We start from the raw sequence: 18,631 nt of genomic DNA, 5'->3' as shown, positions 1-18,631 counted from the left end.
TATATATATATATATATATATATATATATATATACACCACATCTTCTTGATCCACTCATCAGGTGATGGACATTTAGGCTCTTTCCATGATTTGGTTATTGTTGACAATGCCGCTTTGAACATTGGGGTACATGTGCCCCTATACATCAGCACTTCTATAGCCCTTGGGTAAATCCCTAGCAGTGCTATTTCTGGGTCATAGGGGAGTTCTTTTTTGTACAATCTACATGATATGCTGAAAATAGCTGCCACACAGTTTCATGTTTACACATTAGAAATACAGCCAAAGGACTAATTATTTTTCCATCTTAATTATAAATTCTTCAAAGAGAAAATTGGTTTGAGTCTTCTTGGGTTATTCTCTCCTGTTCACCTCATCATTGTGGACACATGGAGAGAGTCATACAGCGGAAATGAGTCTTTTTTTTGTTTGTTTTTGTTTTTGCTTTTAGCTTCAAACCTGTTTATTTTGTTATATTAGTTTTAGATATGCAGCATAATGATTCAACATTTCTATATTTTACTCAAAGCATATCACATTAAGTGCACTCTTTTTTAAATTTATTTTTTCATTGAGAATAAAAAGGCATGATGGATCAAAATTTTCCCTTTTGTCTTAGTTTATACTCCCAGTAGCCCAAATATATCTTAATATTTATTTATTTATTTATTTTTAAATGTTTTTTTTAAATTTTATTTTTGAGAGGCAGAGAGAGACAGTGTGATCAGGGGAGGGACAGAGAGAGAGAGAGGGAGATACAGAATCCGAAGACAGGCTCCAGGCTCTGAGCTAGCTGTCAGCACAGATGCGGGGTTCAAACCCAGGAACTGTGAGATCATGACCTGAGCTGAAGCTGGACGCTTAACCAACTGAGCCACCCAGGCTCCCCTATTTATTTTTTAATATATTTTTTATTTTTGTTTTATTTTTACTGTTTGAAATTTTTTTACACTTGTTTATTTTTGAGAGACAGAGAGAGGCAGAGCACAAGTTGGGGAGGAGCAGAGAGAGAGGGAGACACAGAATCTGAAGCAGGCTCTAGGCTCTGAGCTGTTACCACAGAGCCTGACACGGGGCTCAGACTCACAAACTGTGGGATCATGACCTGAGCCGAAGTCAGATGCTTAACTAACTGAGCCATCCAGGAGTCCCTATTTTTTATTAAAAAAAATTTTTTAATTTATGTTTTAATTTACATCCAAGTCAGCATATAGTGCAATAATGATTTCAGGAGTAGATTCCAGTTATTCATCCCCTCTGTATAACCCAGGTCTCATCCCAGCAAGTGTCTTCCTTAATGCCCTTTATCCATTTAGCACATCCTCCCCCAACCCCTACAGCAACTCTCAGTTTGTTCTCTGTATTTAGGAATCTCTTACATTTTGCTCCCCTCCTTTTTAAAAATTATTTTTGCTTCCCTTCCCTTATGTTCATCTGTTTTGTATCTTAAATTCAACATATGAGTGAAGTCATATGACATTTGTCTTTCTCTGACTAATTTTGCCTAGCATAATACTCTCTAGTTCCATCCATGTAGTTGCAAATGACAAGCTTTCATTCTTTTTGATTGCTGAGTAATACTCCATTGTACATATATCCCACCTCTTTATCCATTCATCTGTCAATGGACATCTGGGCTCTTTCCGTACTTTGGCTATTGTCGATAGTGCTGCTGTACACATTGGGGACATGTGCCCCTTTGAAGCAGCACACCTATATCCCTTGGATAAAAGGATAGAAACCTACTAGTGCAATTGCTGGGTCTTAGGGTAGTTCTATTTTTAATTTTTTGAAGAACCTCCATACTGATTTCCAGAGTGGCTGCACCAGTTGGCAGTCCCAGCAGCAGTGCAAAAGAAATCCTCTTTCTCTGCCAACATCTGTTGTTGCCTGAGTTGTTAATTTTAGCCATTATGACTGGTGTGAGGTGGTATCTCACTGTGGTTTTAATTTGTATTTCCCTGATGATGAGTGATATTGAGCATATTTTTATGTGTCTGTTGAGTTTGCTGGGTCTTTACCTCTCCAGAATGATTGTGGTCAGGTTGGAGGTGGCAAAGAGAGCCATTCTAAGAACAATGGCTCTGTAGGTGTGATCTTGAGACCCCCGGTATCACTTTTAGGTCCTTTGTCAGGTCAAAACTATATTCATGGTACTGCTAGTATACTGTGTTCCTTTTTCACTTTTTTCCTTTTGTGGGCATATAGATGAATTTTCTTGAGGCTATATGACATGTAACATATTGAAAGTAGATATGAGATCACAGCTATCTTGTATTAAGCCAATATTAAAGAAATTTTTAAAAATGTAAAGCAATGATACAATTTTTAGTAATTTTTTAATTTTGGAACCTAAGTTGTTTATTTTTAAAAACAATTATTAATGTTAGCACATAATGACTATTATAATTTTATTTTATTTTTTTGTGAGATATAATTAAGCTATAACATTATGTTAGTTACAAGTGTTCATTCTAATGGAATGAATCTATAGATTGCTTTGAGTAGTTGAACATTTTAATAATATCAATTCTTCCAATCCATGAGCATGGAATATCTTTCTATTATTTATGTCTTTCTCAAATTGGGTCATTAATACTTTATTAATATTTTATTAATGCATAGGTCTTTTACATCCTTTGTTAGATTTACTCATGGGATTTTACTCTTTTTGATGCAGTTGTAAATGAGATTTAAAAAAATTCTCATTTTGATAGTTTGTTAGTAGTATACAGAATGCAACTGATTTTTGCTTATTTATTTTGCTTATTTATTTTTGAGTTAATTTTTTGTTCTAATAGCATTTTGATGAAGTCTTTAGGGCCTTCTATATGTAATATGTCATCTACAAATAGTGTCAGTTTTACTTTTCTCCTTATGATTTGATGTCTTTTATTTTTTTAAATTTTTATTTATTTTTAGTGTTTGTTTATTTTTGAGAAAGAGATGCAGACTGCAAGCAGGGGGAGGGGTAGAGAGAGAGAGACACACACACATAATCTGAAGCAGCCTCCAGGCTGGAGCTGTCAGCACGGAGCCAGATGCGGGGCTCGAACCCACAAACTCTGAGATCCTGATCTGAGTCAAAGTCAGATGCATAACCAACTGAGCCACTCAGGCACCCTGTCTTTTATTTGTTTTTATTGTTTAAGTGGCCCAGCTAGAAATTTCAGAACCAGGTTGCATAAAAGTGATGAGAGTAGGCATCCTTGACTTGTTCCTGATTTTGAGAAAAGGCTTTCAGATTTTCACTGTTGAATGTAAGTTTGTCATGTGTGGCCTCTATCATTTCTAGGTATATTTTCTTTATACCCAATTTTTTGATTTAAAGAAAATGTTAATTTGTTTATTTTGAGAGAAAGAGTGAGAAATAGTACGGGTGGGGGAGGGTAGAGAGAGAGGAAGAGAATCACCCGCAGGTTCAGCACTGTCAGTGCAGTGCCCAATGTGGGGCTTCATCTCATGAACCGTGAGATCATGACCTGAGCTGAAAGCAAGGGCTGCACTCTGAATTGACTGAGTCACCTAAGCATCCTGAGATTTTTTTAAAGCACAAATCAACGTTGAATTTTGTCAAATGCTTTCTCTACATCTACTGAAATGATCCTACAATTTTTACACTCTATTTTGTTAATGTGACATATCACATTGATTGACTTGTAGATATTGAAGTATCTTTGCATCCTTGGAATAAATCCCACTTGATCATGATGTATGATCATTTTAATGTATTATTAATTTAGTTTGTGATCATTTTATGGAGGATTTTTGCATCTGTGTTTATCATGGATATTGCCCTGTAGTTTCTTGTGATGTCCTTGTTTGGCTTTAGTATCTGGATAATGCTGGCCTCAGAAAATGTAAGCTCTATTTTCAGAATACAGAAGTCAATATATGTTATTCAAATCTAATTCATTGTTATTTTTATCAATGAAAATTGTCCATTTGACCTCTCATGGACTAAGAAAGGTGAATTGAAGCTTGCTGTTATTAATATGTTGCTCTCAATATTTTCCTTGTGTATTTGTAGCTTTTGCTTTATGTATGTTGATACTTTTTTATTCAATACATAAAGATTCTTTACTTTCTGTGCATCAACTTTTATTTTTAGAGTACATAATTTATTTATTTAAATTTCAGTTAGTAAACATCAGTGTAGTATTGGTTTCAGGGGGGAGAACCCAGTAATTCATCACTTACATGCAGCATCCAGTGCTCATCCCAACAAGTGGCTACCTTAATGCCCATCACTCACTTAGCCCATCCCCCTGCTCACCTGCCCTCAGTTTGTTTTCTGTATTTAAGAGTCTCTTATGGTTTGCCTCCCTTTCTGTTTTCATCCTACTTTTCCTTCCTTTCCCCAATGTTCATCTGTTTTGTTTCTTCAATTCCACATATTATTGAAGTCATATGATATTTGTCTGTCTCTGATTAACTTATTTCACTTAGCATGATACACTTCTGTTCCATGTGGTATACACACACACAGACACACACACTGTAATATTACTCGGCAAGCAAAAAGAATGAAATCTTGCCATTTGATACAGAAATATTCTTAACAGTTATATTCATTGTAAATTGTATTCTTTAAGAATAAAACCAACTTTAAAAATTCATTTAATAATTTTTTGCTCTGAATTAAACCTTATTGAATATTAAATTATTTGCACTTACCTTTGCATAGCCTTTTGTTTTCTGAAATTCCAAATTACTGTTTTTGAAATAGGCCTTATATATAGCAAACATTTTTTTCTTTCCTGATTTTTTCTGAAAATACTTTTCTTTAAGTAAATAAACAGCCTTTTACATTTATAGTTAAGGAAGATATGTATAGCATTATAGCTGCCTTTTATTTTCTTATAATTTGTGTATTTTAGCCTTAATTTTTGGGATGATCTTTCACTATCAGATCTACAGTTTCCTTAAGGGTGTGGTTTTTTGTTAATTTGAAAGATTTATCTTTTTGTGATATTGATTTCTTTAAAATCACACTTTGATATAATTCTTCAAATCCTGTTTTTCAGTTTCTATTGATTTCTAACTTAGATCAATGAGATTAACCTATTTCTTTTTTGCTTCTTACTTTCTTTCTCTGTCACCATATTAGTTTATATTTATAACTCATACTTAATTTACCAGCTTTAAATTGTATATTTGATCCTAGACATAAATGACAAAAGCAATATTTGTAACTTTATTTCCCTTTTATCTTAATATATTTTTCCTAAAGCTGTAGTCTATTTCCTTAGTTGTTATTTAAGCATAGCTATGGTTAGTTGTAACCACGTTTAAGTATAATTTTTATTTGTTCCAGGGACACATTTTTCTCATGAGTAACTTTTTGTTTTGTTTTGTTTTGTTCTCCACCACTATTACTTTTCTCATGTACTATCTTTGTAAATATATTATGCTGCGTCCTTTTTGACAACTCATCTTGGAACAAATGAAGATCTTCTCAGACTAGCTATTTGACAGATTTTTATGTAGGGAATATGCCAGAGCTGGATGTAGGTTAATTGGAATTTTCTCTGTTGCCTGGGGATTCGTATGTGGGTTTCTTTAGATGTGGCTTTTCCCCAACCAAAGGGGAGACAAAGCTGTGGGGCTATTAATACTGTTCTTTTTTTCCTTGCTGTTCACCAACAGATAAATTCCCGCAAATGTGCCTCATTTATGTGAGTCCTCTCTTAGAACTGTCCTTTTTGTTCTCAAAACAAAATTGCTTCCTTGAAAAGTTATACTGGCAGTGTATTCAGGCTCTTCATTGTTGGAAATAAGGGATTTTAAGTTTTAGCTGAAAAAAAAAAGAGCCTTTAATCTTGACTATTTTGGTTTTCTAAGATCAAAAGCACCATGTATTAATTTTTATGAACTCCTATATATCCTTAATGCTGTTAATAATGATTTAATTTATTTTTTGATATGTGATTTTAGTTGTCTTTGATTTGTGTTGACTATTGATATGCATTTCTATTTCTTATTTTTCTTGTTTCTTTTAAGTGACTTGTAAGAGGTGAAGAAAGAGGTTCTAAATTTACTCTGCTTTTTGAAATTGAAGGTTCTTATATTGTCGTATGAATGAACTGGCTATTTACCACCTTTGCTGAAGTGTATCTTTGTAGCACACTTTGCCCTGCCCATAACTGATTGGATATAGTCAAACGTTCCAAGGAAAATTAATCAATTAGAATGGGTGGAACCAATCAGATTGTCAATGAATTTGAACTAAGACTTTGCAGTTGGTTTGTCATAGGTATTTGATATGAAAGGTCATATAGATTCAGCTGAGGTAGCCATTCTGAGCTATTAGTTGGATAAGTAAGTTGAAAGAAATGAAGAATGGAACACAGGTATACAACAAAGTGGAGAAACAATGAAAAAGAGAACAGAGATCACAGAAGCCCTGTGATTTCTAAGAGAAAAGTCATTGTATTTCAAGCCTCTTTTCTGTTCCCATGAGGCCTGGCTACCATGTATCTTATTCTTCAATTCTGTGAGATATCTGTTTTTCTACCATACTACCCTTGATGTATGTAGTAGATTTACTATGTCTTTGTTTCTTGCAAACAAAAAATAAAAGTGAAAAAGAGAATTCCCAAACATAGAACTGATAGCAGTTCTAAAGAAGACATGATAAAATTAAAACAAAATGGTATCATACATACTGGAATAGTAGTTCAAATAATAGAAACTTTTGCACTATAGGCAAATTCTTAAAATGTCTCTCTGTATGTTGAGGAATATTTATAAAGAGTTAAGGCAGGTCGTATATGGCCCATGTTTATATGAGATCATCCAAGAGAGGGCATGTTGATTTGGTGTGAGACAGTAAGTTAATTAGTGTAGTAAATTAATATAGCACACAAGTGACAATACTGTATCCAAAGCAATTTATTGGTGTTAATTTCTTCATTTGCAAATGCACAAAGTTCGCCTGTTGAAATGGATGTTTTAATATATACAATAAATTGTTTCTGAACTTGCACGTTTTTAAAAAAAATTACCTGTAGTTTAGTTAAATTTTTGTGAGGGTGCTGGAGAGGACCTTTCTCTTAACCTTGCATAATTGAGTATTTGTGTTTTAGGTATAGGGAAATAGGCACTGCTAGGACCATAGGCAGAACTATGAAGGACTGCTTCTCTTGTGGTATTTTCAGACTTGCTTTTCCTTGCATTCTCTTCAGTGCAGAGCGTACTTTCCTTTTCCCTGCCTGACATGTGCAGGACCCAGGCTCACTCTTCTTTCAAAAGCTATTCTTAGTTTAGGATCAGAACCTGTTCATACAAAGATTTAAGGAACTGATAAAAATATTTTATTCTCAACCTTAGTATCAATAATACGTCTGATATTTATTGAGCATTTTATACCTTACAAAACATTTTCATGGACCCTGTATCTTTTAATCAACACTGCAACTCTATAAAATGGATGGTATCTCAAATGTATTAATAATGAAACTGAGACTCAGATACTAAAACTGAATTTAGTTACTAAAATTGAATTCAGAACTCTAAACTCTGATTTAAGATAAAAAACTTAAGCTATTAAAATGAGTCTTCAACTATGGAATTTCTGGTATCACTTGTCTACAGTGAACTGACTTTTCTGTTGAAACATGGTCACAGCTCATGGACAGTAACAGGAACTGATAGATTACCAGGCTGAAAGCATGAAAATCCAATGTAAAGAGGATAAGGGGGATCTTATTTAAATTAAGGAAAATAACTCTTTGTACTTCAGTAATCTCTGAAGACTATTTAAAAGAGTTGTGTAATAATTAAGGCAATGTAGTATGGTAGAAAAGGGATCAACTTTGAAATCCTGCAGACATGGGATATGAACCAAATTTCAAATCTGCCACTTACCAGCATGTCACTTTGGGCAAAGACACTGAACCTCTTTTAGCTTCAGTTTCTATATATTTAGAGCTATTAATACATGTTTCATAGGACTATAGTAAGAGTTCATAGAAACTTAGTGATGAGACTCGAATGAATATAATCATTTATTGAGCACAAACTAAATATTCTTTTAATTTGTACTAAGAATTATGGGACGGGTATTATTGTTGTGAGGATTTGATTGGTGAGGAACTGAGCTTAAAGTTTACCAATCTGACCAAAGTCGTACAGGTAGTAATCTGTGGAACCATAGTTCATACACAAGTTCACCTAATTCTGATGCTTGTAATGCATAGTACATAATACTTAATACTTGGTACCTTTCCTATATTGATCAGCATTTGTAATGATAGCGGAGGTGGGCATCTGTTGTTGTGATCTGTCCAGAAATACTTTTCCCCTTCTGTTAATAGTATTTCTCTTCTGTTGGGGAACTAGTTCTCAGCCATTTCAGCAGATGGAAATGTCACTGCTGAGCATGGGATAAGCATGTGACTCCAGAGAGACCAATCAGAACACTTCCTTGTGTTATGTCCAGGGAGTGAGAAGCCTTTTAGTTCCTTTAGGATTGCTACAGTAGCATTATGCAAACTGGAAGCTGAATAAGAGCTGATAATGTAAGGAGTCACGCTCCCTCCATAGTTAGGAAGTCCTCTCAAGTAGGAGATATGAGGCCAATACAGAGAGAAACTAAATGAGGAATAGAGAAAAAGTCTTGATGATAGAGAGGAAAAGTACCTGAATCAAGATTCTGGATAGTCCATTGGGCCAGTACCACTCCCTCATTTGTATGAACTAATTTGAGTTGGATTTCTATTTACAACTGCACATAATCAAGAGAGTAAAATGTCATCAATTATATCTTTCAGAAATCCAGGGAGAAAAAGATTTCCTTTATTGTAATTAGTTTCTACTAAAGGGGTTTAAAATAAAATAATTTAGTGCTTAAAGAGGAAAGCATTAGCTGTATGACATTTTTTCACTTGTAATTTCTCAGAAGGGCTGAAAATGAAGTATTTTAAGAATTTCTTTAAAAATATGCCATAGTATGGGCTACTGGGTGGCTCAGTTAAGTGTATGACTTTGGCTCAGGTCATGATCTCACAGCTCGTGAATTTGAGTCTGGCGTTGGGCTCTGTGCTGACAGCTCAGAGCCTGGAGCCTGCTTCAGATTCTGTGTCTCCCTCTCTCTCTGCCTCTCCCCACTCTCAAAAGTAATTAAACATTAAAACAAATATGATATATTAGGTACCGATAGTCATGATTCACTATTTATTAGATTTATCTAAAATACAAAAGAGAACAGTTTTTGACTAAGTAACTTGACACCTTTATAAAAATATATTATTTTCATTGCCTCTGCTTGCAAAGCTCTTCACTCAAATACTCAAACAGTTCAGGGTGCCTGGGTGGCTCAGTCAGTTAAGTGTCTGACATTGGCGCAGGTCATACTCTCACAGTTTGTGGGTTCGAACGCTGTGTCGGGCTCTGTGCTGACAGCTCAAGGCCTGGAGCCTGCTTCAGATTCTGTGCCTCCCTCCCCTTCTGTCCTTCCCCCACTCGAGCTCTGTCTCTCTCAAAAATAAATAAAACAGAAAAATTAAAATTAAAAAAATATTCAAAGAGCTCTTTCTCATTCAAGTGTCTGCTCCATATCACCATGAGGCTCTCCCTGACTCTTCTATCTAAGCAGTACCTTACTTTTTACTTCTTCCTGACTTATTTTCTGCTTAAGTATGGAAAAAAGAAAAGAAGAATAGCAAAGACAGGCTGGCTGATTAGCTTTGATCAACCCTAGATCCTTCTCTTCCTGGGGACATGTGAAGTCCATATTTCTCAGTTTACCTTGCAGTTGGAGTGGTCATGTGACAAATTCTGATGTAGCAGGAATGAAGTATACTACTGTAGACCTAGTCCATAAAATCTCCCACACATAAGGTTACCATCATCTCAGTGTGCCTAGGACACGTATGGGTTGCACATGTTGTCAAGTGGTGCTTCTTCTCTCTAAAATATCTGTTTCAACAATTTTAGAAACATAACTATGCATGACATTCTAGGACTTTTCCTTGTCTGTGGCACACGGCTGATAAGCCCTGTGACTCTGAAAGCCACACATGACAGATTGCGTAGCCACAAGAAGGAAGGATGCTGGATCCTTAAGTCACCACTTGGGAGAGAGCTGCCCATCTGCTCACTTTGGACTTTGAGTAGGGAAGTCCTTGCTCTTGAGCTGTTATACATATTTGAATTTGAAATTTAGAGCAATTAGCCTACCCTAACTAACATAGGAATTTAAAAGTCAAATTGTTAAGACTCAGAATATATACATTAGGAAATGTAGATGCTGTTTTTAACTAATACAGATTTATACAAATACAATTTAACTTTCCAATTATAAATTACTATTGACCCTTGAACAATTTAGGGATTAGGGGCATGGACACCCTGCATAGTAAAAAATTCATGTGTGACTTTTGTCTCCCCCCAGGACCTAACTAGTACTAACCTGCTGTTGATGGGATGCCTTATTGATAACATAAACATTTGATTAAACAATTTTGTGTGCTATATGTATTATATACTATATTCTTACAATAAAGTAAGCTAGAGAAAAAATTTTAGGAAGAAAATCATAAGGAAGAGATAATATATTTACAATATTGTAATGTAAAAAAAATCTACATATATCACACAGTTTAAACCCATATTGGTTTTTAAAAATTCTTTTTAATGTTTTATTTATTTTTGAGAGCAATAGTGAGTGAGAGAGAGAGAGAGAGAGAGAAACAGAGTGTGAGCTGGGAAAGGAGCAGAGAGAGGGAGACACTGAATTCAAAGCAGGCTTTAGGCTCTCAACTGTCTGCACAGAGTCCAACATGGGACTCGAACTCACAAGTCATGAGATCATGACCTGAGTCAAAGTTGGATGCTTCACTGACTGAGCCCCCCAGATCGCCCTAAACCCATATTGTTAAGGGTCAACTATATTTTAAATGGCTTACTGATCAAGTCAGTATAATATTCCAATATCTTATTATTTGTTTTATAATGTCAATGTTGTTAGTAAAAAAATCAACTCAGAGTCGTAATAAATTGAGCACAGGCTGCCTGTTACCACAGGGATGGTTAATTTGGTTATTCTACTGTGGAACATTCCAAGTGCATGTAGGAAACTACTATATGACTGGTTGGAATAATTTGATTACTGTATGTTCACCAACTGGAAAGTCTAGTCATAATATCCTTTTTGTCTTCATTTTGTCCCTTGATAACCAATTCACGAAGCTAATCAAGCTGAATCAAATCTTTCTGGAAGGCAAAAGTCTTGCAAACTGTTTCTGACACCATCTGCTGCACAAAGAAAGAAAATATGGTATACTAATTGGTATGTTATAAAATAGCCAAGGGACTGAACTGTGGTGGTTTTTGGAGTCAGTGGATTTCTGTGAGATCTCAAATTCTGACAGATGCTAGAGAGTACAGTGTCTGGCCCTAGAAATATGAAGACAATTTCCTTCCTGAAGCTTGACTTGCCTTTCTCTGCCTTTGTGATCACAGACAAAAACACAAAACACAAAAACAGATTTCTTTTGGACAATTATATGCATCTCAAATTTTAAACTAAACAAATACACATTCACTGGAACCATATCCAAAGAATACGGAATTGCATACTGAAGGGTTTTCTGATTCTTTGCAGATAGTCGCTACTGAAAATCATTTTGATTTTGATTTTGAAAGACTTCCTCAAAGATCTGGTGACCTTTTTTCTTTTTTCATCTTTAGGGATTTTACTAAAAGATTGCTTGGGAGCTGTGTGTGCGAAAGCAGGTCCTTTTGACAAGTGAATTTGACCATAGGGTGATTGCATCTGGCAAGCTGGTATCCTCACTATGCTAATCTCCTGTATCAATATCTGGGGAATGTATCCCTCCTGAAGTCATTTGGGCCCTCACCTAAAGAGCATAATTCTGTACACCACCCTTCTTAAAGTTAGACTAGAGGAATGGAGGCGAGGTCTTAGCAGTCAGTATAAAGAATTTTCTTTAATCCTCAGATTCCAATCTTGAGTCTCAATCCCACTTCCAACCCAAACATTCTTGAGGTCCCAAGTTTAGGTCCTCTCAGTTTAATGTATCCAGAATAAACCTCCCATCTGGGAGGTGGTCTTGGGCATTCTGACTGTGGGTAGCTTCTGGGCTTTCAGGCAGATTTCTGAAACTTTGATTATTTCCCCCTTGTGTCTCATCCTTACCTTCTGTGGTACCCCGTGGCTCTATGACCCTTCAAGTGAAGCGAAATAAGGAGTTTGCTCTCAGATTTTTCTAAATAATCATGTTTTGTGGACTGAAGAAATTCCAAATTGTTTTACATGATGTAACAAATATAGGCCAATATATGAACAAAAAATGAAAAAAATTGTGACTAAAGTGTAACCTTTATCATGTACTAGTGACATACTAACTAATATTAACCTCTGACTTGATTGAATGGTATTTTAGAGAAATATTTTTACTTAATGATGATAGCCAGTATTCAGATATCTTGCTGTTATCAATGTAACTCCTTCTTCAGCAGAAATGTATTTCAATTTAATTTGAAAATTGGATTACATATGACACTTTCCTATCAAACTTGTAATATATGGCTCAGATTTTTCTTATGGTGATAGTTATTACTAGGCAATTACTAGGTAATACTAGGCAAAACTTTTATGGAAGTATATTATTCTCATGAAACAAAATATTATAATATTATTTGAACAATATTATTAGAATATTTTTAGGACAATAGAGCAATCTCTTTTATAGGCTAAACATACAGTTTATATAATAATATAGAGTTTTCATCAGAGTAGGATGAGATTGCATGAACGCTAATGCTCTATCTAAATCAGCACACATCCAGCAGGGGTGTGAAGAAAAACTGGAAAACTCTAATGTGAGCCAGGGTTCTATTTCTTTGGGCATATTAGTAATGTGTACTGTCTACTCTAAAAACAACAGAAATATCATGTAATTTATAGAAGGAAGATGGATCAATTCACTTCATATTCTGCTAAATCTTTAAGCAGGCTTAAACAGTTTACTTTTTTGTTTCTCTTTTAAAAAGTTGTTATTGAAGTATAATTGGCATGCAGTGTTATATTAGTTTCAGGTGTAACATATTGATTCAACAATTCTGTGTGTTACTGATTAGTGTAGTGACCATCTGTCACCATCCAATGTTATTACAGTATCATTGACTATATCCCCTTTGCTTTACCTATCATTTCTTTGACTTATTTTATAGCTGTAATTATTTTTTTCAGTATGAATAAGTCTCCCTCTAAATAGGATGGGCAGATATAGGTAAAGTTATCTTTTTTTTGGAGGGAAAATATTTACTCATTATTTGAATTTGTTGTGTACCAAGATGTTTACCAAAATAAAGAATCCGTACCTATGTTGATGTGTTTTTTGGTTGTTATATTAAAAAATTTTTGAAGTCATTACAAACAACACCACATGTGTCTAGAGATGCAGCCTTTGTGAAGGCAGCCTCAGGCTCTGTATTTTTTACTGATTGCTGCCATGATAAATTATTTCAAATTTAGAGTTCTAAAACAACACAAATTTATTATTTTACAGTTCTGTAAAAGTCCTAGACTGGTCTCACTGGGCTAACATCTAGGTGTCTAAAGGGTTGAGTTCCTTTCTTGAGTTCAAATTGAGAATCCATTTCCTTGCCTTTTCCAGCATCTCAAGCATGCCTAAATTTCTTGGTTAGGACCCCTTCCTCCATTTTTAAAGCCACAGTGCAGCATCTCTAAAATTTTGCTTCTGTTGTTGCAGCTCTTCATGACAGGAAAGATTCTCTCCTTTTAAAGATTATATAGTTAGTTTGGCCAACCTGGATAATTCAGGCTAATAGCCCATTGTTAACTACATTTAAAAGATGCTTTGCCATGTAAAGTAACATATTAAAATTTTGGGGTGGATTATGATGTGGATATTTTTAGGGACCATGATCCTCCCTATCACACACTGTCAACTTGAATTCTCTGGCAAACAGTGATGCAGACCCAGTTCTGGATATAATCTCCTTTTTGCAGCATAGCTCCTATACTATTTTTATGGAGGCATTGTCACCATATCATAAGAGCTACTGTATTTTTTTCATTAATTTAGCAATTATACAATTTCTATTGTGTTCCAAACACTGGGATAGATATTGAGGAAATAAAAGTGAAAGACAGAGCCTATGTGCTCAAGGATCTTGCAGTGGGTTAAAAGACAATTGCACAGTGTCATAGGGGTAAGTGCAATGTGCCATGGGATCTCATGGGATACCCATCAAAGCCTTGAAATTTCAAGCAAGATGTCCGTAGAGAATTACGTGTAAACTATAATAAATCTTTTATAAAGAACAACCATGTGTGGAATTGGAGAGGTTATAGGACCATTACATTTTTATGTTTTTTTCTGTTATATTCTGGAGGTAATGATGGTATAAGAAACACTTCTGCTATCCTGAAGCTCTAAAGAAATAGACAGTCCAAGACCCAGGAGTTTAGTGTTCTAATCTAATAGACTTAGTAGAGGTGAGAATCTTTATGCATCAGAGTTAGAGCAAGTAAGGACAGAAAAATGGTGGAAAAGAACTGAGGTGATTAAGAGGGTTGAAAGACAAGAATGTAAATGTTAGGAAGTGCCCACCTGAAAGACTTATTTTGGATTGTAAGAACAGTGAAAAGAGCAAAGTTTTTCTTTTTTTAAAAAAGAAACGTTGATTCATTTTTGAGAGAGAGAGTGAGCTGGGGAGGGGCAGAGAGAGGGGGACAGAGGATCCAAAGTGGGCTCTACACTGACAGCAGTGAGCCAGATGTGGAGCTCAAATTCACAGACCATGAGATCATGATCAGAGCTAAAGTTGGACAGTCAACTGACTGAGCCAGCCAGGCGCCCCAAGAGCAAAGGTGTCCTATACTTGAGGAAGTTTACCACATACGAGTGATTTTAATCTCAGGAAAAACGTTCAGTTGTTGATCATTTTGAGTGTTTTTAACCTTAAGTTGACCTTTTAAAATGGACTTAGTTTCCAGTGAATGGGATACTTTTTACAGACAAACAGAGTAGAAAGTGTTCTGAGGAAGAGAAAATACTTTTTACTGAACTTAATTATCATTTACTTGGGATAAAGGATGAATTTACAAAGCTGATTCATTAGCCTGGTCTTATTTTTTGAATTATGATGCTAAACAGTTTATGACTACAATGATCACTTATCACTGAAATCTCCAGCAAATGTTTGCAGAATGCTTTCACTTGTCCCCAAGAACCCCTTCTCACTCCTTATTTTTAAAAGAAATGGCAAGTTTCCATTTGTGACAACATGGATGGACCTAGAGGTTATTATGCTAAGTAAAATAAGACAGAGAAAGACAAAAAACATATACTTTCACTTATATGTGGAATCTACAAAACAAAACAAAGGAATAAGCAGACAGACAATAAGCAGAAACAGACCTATAAATACAGAGAACAAAATGACGGTTGCCAGAGGGCAGGGTGTGTGGTGGATGAGCAAAACAGGTGAAAGGGAGTGGGAGATACAGGCCTCCAGTTATGGAATGAATAAATCATGGGGATAAAAGGACAGCATAGGGAGTATAGCCCATGTTATTGTAATAGTATTGTATGGTGAAAGATGGTAGCTGTGGGGAGCAAAGCAATAATGTGTACACACGTGTCTCAGCACTATGTTGTACACCTGAAGCAAATGTAATATTATGTGTTGACTGTACTCCTAATAAAAATAAAAACTGGCAAGTTTGAGTGATATTACTATACTGCAAACTCCCAAAGACACTGTGTAAATTTGGGACATGTTAGAAGAGTGTTACCAAGGGGTGCCTGGGTGGCTCAGTTGGTTGAGCCTCCGATTTCGGCTCAGGTCATGATCTCACATTCATCGGTTCGAGCCCTGCGTCTGTGTCAGCACAGAGCCTGGAGCCTGCTTCAGATTCTGTGTCTTCCTCTCTGCCCCTCCCCCTGCTCATGCTCTGTCTTTCTCTCACAAAAATAAATAAATATTAAAGAAAGGAAGAAAGGAAGAAAGAAAGAAAATGTTACTAAAATTCATGTAGAATGAAGGAGAGTGTAAGAGCATCTGTGACATGCTGTCTAGGGAGAGGACCCCTCCGTTTTGCCCCCTACTCCATGTCCTGCTGCACTGCATCCTACAGTTTGTATTTTCTTTAAATCTGGACTTCTGACTTATTTGTACTAAACATCTTTTTCTCGAAAAGATGGAATGGGTCAAAGAACCTAGTTTAAGAGCAGAGTGTTATTGCTTTATCGTATCACTAGATGTTTGTCACTTTCCGATAAAAAACCTCAGCCCTTTTGTATTTGTGTTAATTATATAAATTAATGTAAATATCACATTCATAAAAATATATAGATGAGTAGGTCCATTTTAACTTACAGTAAGTAGTAGCAAGCAAAAAAAAGGGGATGTTTATTAGTAGTTTTGTCATAAGAATGTGGAACTCTTAAATTTTATTCTCATATTGCAATTTAAGAGAATAGGAATTCCAGAATTTTTAAGTGGAATAAGGAGTTCTTGTAATAAAATATGAAGAACATGCATGTTATTATATTATAAAGATTTGCAATTATGCCTTGATCACAGCTAAGGGATTACAAGTTTTTAATGAAGTGTGCATTGTCAATGTGCAAAGCAATAAATGAAAAAAGTTACAGAATGGAAAATTTAATATATATGATAATACACATAAATCTATTAGAGAAAGAAAAGCAGAATTAATTATAATTCAGTACCCAGAGGGTGAATAAAAATGGTAAAGAATTATGAAATAAAAAACTCATTTTGTAATTAGTTTAGCACAGTAAAATTAGAAAAGAAGTTTTTTAAAAGGTCCTGATAACTTATAAAATATTTCATGAAAGGAGAGCAGGAAAAATGTTAATTATAAGCAGTACCTAAATGGGAAAATAAATCTATTATATCTTGAAATAACAATGATTACATTTCTAATTAATTCCTGGTTTCGTTTTGAAAACTAATCACAACAATGTTTTGAATACTCTAAATATTCAGTGAAATGCAAAGATAGCTTAAAGCATTTGTGAAGCTCAAGTGGTTTTAAGCACCAAACATTTTCTCCAAGGTATTTTGGAAATGCAATGTGAAGTTAAACTTTTTCTTCATTTTTGGGGATTGTTCAACATAGTCATTAATATTTGTGAGAGTTCTAATGGCTATTTGCTTATATATCAATTTGGTTGTTCTTTTTTTTTTTTTTTTTTTTTTTTAGTTTATTTATTTTGAGAGAGAGAGAAGTGCTGTCAGTGCAGAGCCCTTTGTTGGGCTTGATCTCATGAACTGTGAGATCATGACCTGAGCAGAAACCAAGAGTTAGACGCTTAAATGACTGAGGCTCTCAGATGCCCCTCAATTTGGCTGTTCTTAATAATATATCAGGAAATGCATTTTTTATTATATAGTGTTGCTGTTTTCAGAGTAAGGTTATTGTGATGAAAAAAAGTGTCTTAACAAAATGATGTAAAGTTACAAAAGTCAGAACTTACTCTTTCAGTCTTTTTTTTTTAATGTTTTATTTATTCTTGATAACAGAGAGAGACAGAGCATGAGAGGGGGAGGGGCAGAAAGAGAAGCAGACACAGAACCAGAAGCAGGCTCCAGGCTCTGAGCTAGCTGTCAGCACAGAGCCTGATGCAGGGCTTGAACCCACAAACGTGAGATCTGACCTGAGCCAAAGTCGGAGGCTTAGCCGACTGAGCCACCCAAGCACCCCTCTCTTTCAGTCTTAAATGTAGAGTGTACCTATCTACAACAGTCTAAAAACCACCTCACTGATACTTTAGGCTTGGCATATGCGCATGGATTTTGAACCATTGTAGAATAATGGAGTGTGCAAGTTTAGGTGAGTTATAACCTTAGCCAGTGCAGGTTTCAGAGAGATTGAAACTTACATATTTTTTTTTTTTTTTTTTTGTGAATCTGCATGGTTCATCCATATGACCAAAAGTAATTCTTCGACTGTTTAATCTGCCCCCAGTGGAGTAGATGTATCTCAAAAACAAAACAAAACAAAACAAAATAAAAACCCTCTGAGGAAAAATTATTTTAGTGTATTGTATTGTATTACTAGTTCAACTGAGGTTGTAACTAAAAGTTCTGATTCAATTTAAAAGTTCTGCCTCGTTCCTTACATAGAAGCCCATTGTGTTTGGTTAGTATTTTTAGATGCCCCTCAAAGATTCTCTGGCTTCTTGTTTGCCAGATTTTGATATTTAATATACTATTTTTAATGCAACTGAAATTCCTTATTTGTGTGAAATTGGCTATCTGTTATGAACCGAATTGTGTTCCTCTAAAATTCTATATGTTGAAACCTAACCCCCTAAAGTGACTGTATTAGACAATTCAGATTAAATGAGGTCAAATGGTGAGACTCTAAAACAATAGGACTGGTGTCCTCATAAGAAAAGAAAGAGACACCAGAAGTCATTCTTGCCCTCTCTCTCTCCCCCCACCCCCCCGCATGAACAGAGAGTCCATGTGAGGACATGAGAAGATGACCATCTATAAACAGGAAGAGACATCTCACCAGAAGCCAACCCGAAGGCCCTTTTGATCTTGAACTTCTAGCTTCCCAAACTGTAAGAAGATAAATTTCTCTTGTTTAAGCCC

The 18,631-nt window shown here is 35.2% G+C and overlaps 1 long non-coding RNA gene across 2 annotated transcripts in view; it reads left to right on the top strand.

The window, feature by feature from the left end:
* The window catches only part of LOC115302137, a 76,356-nt gene that overhangs the window by 42,954 nt on the left and 14,771 nt on the right, over positions 1 to 18,631 (top strand). For both annotated transcript variants that reach the window (XR_003913430.1, XR_003913429.1), the window contains exon 2: positions 18,491 to 18,600. This is a non-coding gene — a long non-coding RNA (uncharacterized LOC115302137). The remainder of the gene's footprint in view (positions 1 to 18,490; positions 18,601 to 18,631) is intronic.

This window comes from Suricata suricatta, chromosome 9 (assembly GCF_006229205.1).
Source record: "Suricata suricatta isolate VVHF042 chromosome 9, meerkat_22Aug2017_6uvM2_HiC, whole genome shotgun sequence".
Lineage (NCBI taxonomy): Eukaryota > Metazoa > Chordata > Mammalia > Carnivora > Herpestidae > Suricata > Suricata suricatta.
The sequence above is the reverse complement of the archived record's forward strand: the minus strand, read 5'-3'. Positions and strand labels throughout refer to the sequence as shown.